Here is a 2,500-nt window from a genome sequence, read left to right as displayed (position 1 = left end):
TAATCATTCTTTAAAAATAGATTTTAACGGGAAAAAGCAAAGATTTATTTTCTTCCAAATTCCAGCAAGACAGGGCAGTGTCACCTTTACAAATCCAGAGAAAAAGTCTACACCAACGGGATCTTGTCAGTGGCTTTTCGTACCAAGTCCAGTTATCTTCCGAAGGCTAACAAGATGTGAGTTGTCTTTTTATTATTTATTAAAATTCGCCATAGCTTTGATTAAGTTGATTAGTTTTTTGCTTACTCGGGGAGTAAGCCTACAAACTACTTTGTTGTTGTTATTGTTGTTGTTGTTCTTGCTGTTATAGCTCTTTTGTAGGGAGGAAAGGTCTATGAAAAAGCCTAAAAAGGTCTGAAAAAGGTGTTTCGCGTTGGGTTAAAGATACAGGAATTTTAGGATAGGGTCTTTATGATTTATTCATTAGAATGAAAATGTAAAAAAATAAATCATGTGAATGTTAAACAGTACAGAACAATAATTTTTGATAAAATATAGCGTATTTATCTTAATTTTCATTGGTGAAACTATGCTCTATTTGAATGAAGATTTGAGCACGCGCCCCGAGTAAGCTGGAGGTCGGATCACGCCTCGTTATTATTATTATTATTATTATTATTATATTATTATTATTATTTTTATTATTATTATTATTATTAAACTCCGCCATGGCTCTGATTTAAGTTGATTAGTTGTTTTAGTTATTAAATCTTATTTTCACTACACCTTCATTTATTAGGAAGGAGAGTAATGAATTTAAAATGACGATTTCATATCACAAAATTATTCTCGCCTTGTTGTTTTTGTTCAAACTCATCAGGAAATAAATTTTTTCGCCAAAAAATTTCATCCATGTCTTAGGAAATGTGGAAAATGAATTATGACGTGAAAAGTCTTCGAATGATTTTATTGTCAAAAATGACAAAAAATCGCAAAAAATCGGTAATGGTATTTATAGACATTGCCAAGAATATTTTCGTATTTCATTCGCACATTAATTTTCAGAATCTTTGGGTGTCTCCTCCAAAATGGTACATCACGTGACATGGGTTGGATGAGACTTTTCAATCATACTCACTTTTGGACAATACTGAATAAATGTTAAACTGAAATGATTATACGTGGAAATTCGCTTTGATGGCTAAGGTCAAATATCACAAGTATCACCGAAGATTCTAAAGTAGTTTATTCAGTAACAACGACTTTTGAGATAATCACATTCTAGTACAAAGGTAGACAAATAATTTAGTTAAACCAATTAAAAGTAATTTTCTTGACGCCTGCGACGCTAGATGATTATCTCTGGAGTCTCACCACAGAATTGGTAAATTTATAGATTCCAGAAACACCTCACATTACAATTAGCTGCCAAGAGGAAGTTACTCAGAAGCGATTTATGCCGTAGTAGTTTCATTCAAGTTCAGGACCTGATCTAATAACTGCACTATGACCTCTGTGCTCAGTTTCTTATCTCTAGGTTGAATTTTACAAACGTATTTCAATTGATAATACATTAAAAAAAATTTCTTCTCTTACAGAATATAGTTGTTCCTGTCATGTTGCAATATCGTAAAAAAAAAAAAAAAAAAACAAGGGTTGCAAGTATCATTGCAGTCTCTCTACTATGGCACTGCTACCAAAATCGTACGTAGCAAACACTCTAGGGGACACTCGCCTTTCTCTGGTACCCGATGTGCGATAAATTACAGTTGTAGAGTATTTCATAAGCTGCTGTGTAAAAGTGCGTTTTTAATGGAGTATTTAATATTGATTCATTTTTATGAAACTATAAAAAGGCTATGCTTAGTTATTTAGGAATCTAGAATATTTTTAGTGTTTAACAATGTTGCCATAATGTTGAATATCTTGATCCTTAGCTATTGGGATCTCAGTGGTTTTAAAAATACTTTAAGAAAGTTGTAGATCTTTTTCCCATAGAAGAAAACTTAAAACTTATATCTAAAAACAGTGAACGAAACGTGTATAATGTTATAATAAATATTTTCTAGTGTTGTAAAGTGGAATGTTTTACATGGACAAAATAGGCAAGGATCTCACGACATGATGAGAGCAACATAAATGGGTTGTAAGAATAGGGCAAAGCGTTATTACATTGTTCATTCATATGCCGAGTAGTCAGGAAAATAAGCAATTGGCCAAAATCATCGAATGTAACTACTGAAAACAGTTTAACAACGCCAAATGCCGGGTTCGAATCCCGGCCACAATTTCCCGAGATGTAACCTGTTACCGAGACCTTTCCTTAAAAAAGCTGGACGCCATAATATCTCAAAAACTAACCATAGAATTTTCTTGAAAATAATCTCATTATGCTTCCCACAACCAAATCACATTGGATTTTCTAATCTAACCTAACCTAACCCAACCTAACGTAACCTAACCTAACCTAGGGGCACGGCAAAAAAACCGAGGCTGGTGCAATACTAGCGTACATCTCAGACTTTGCACCCCGGACTAGGCAGATTCAATTTTCAATTGT

The 2,500-nt window shown here is 33.4% G+C and overlaps 1 pseudogene; it reads left to right on the top strand.

Annotated features, from left to right (window-relative positions):
* LOC135220212 (glutamate receptor ionotropic, kainate glr-3-like) overlaps positions 1-2,500 on the top strand; it is a 20,880-nt pseudogene that overhangs the window by 13,963 nt on the left and 4,417 nt on the right.

The sequence above is a fragment of the Macrobrachium nipponense genome, chromosome 1 (genome assembly GCF_015104395.2).
Source record: "Macrobrachium nipponense isolate FS-2020 chromosome 1, ASM1510439v2, whole genome shotgun sequence".
NCBI classification, from domain to species: domain Eukaryota; kingdom Metazoa; phylum Arthropoda; class Malacostraca; order Decapoda; family Palaemonidae; genus Macrobrachium; species Macrobrachium nipponense.
The sequence above is the reverse complement of the archived record's forward strand: the minus strand, read 5'-3'. Positions and strand labels throughout refer to the sequence as shown.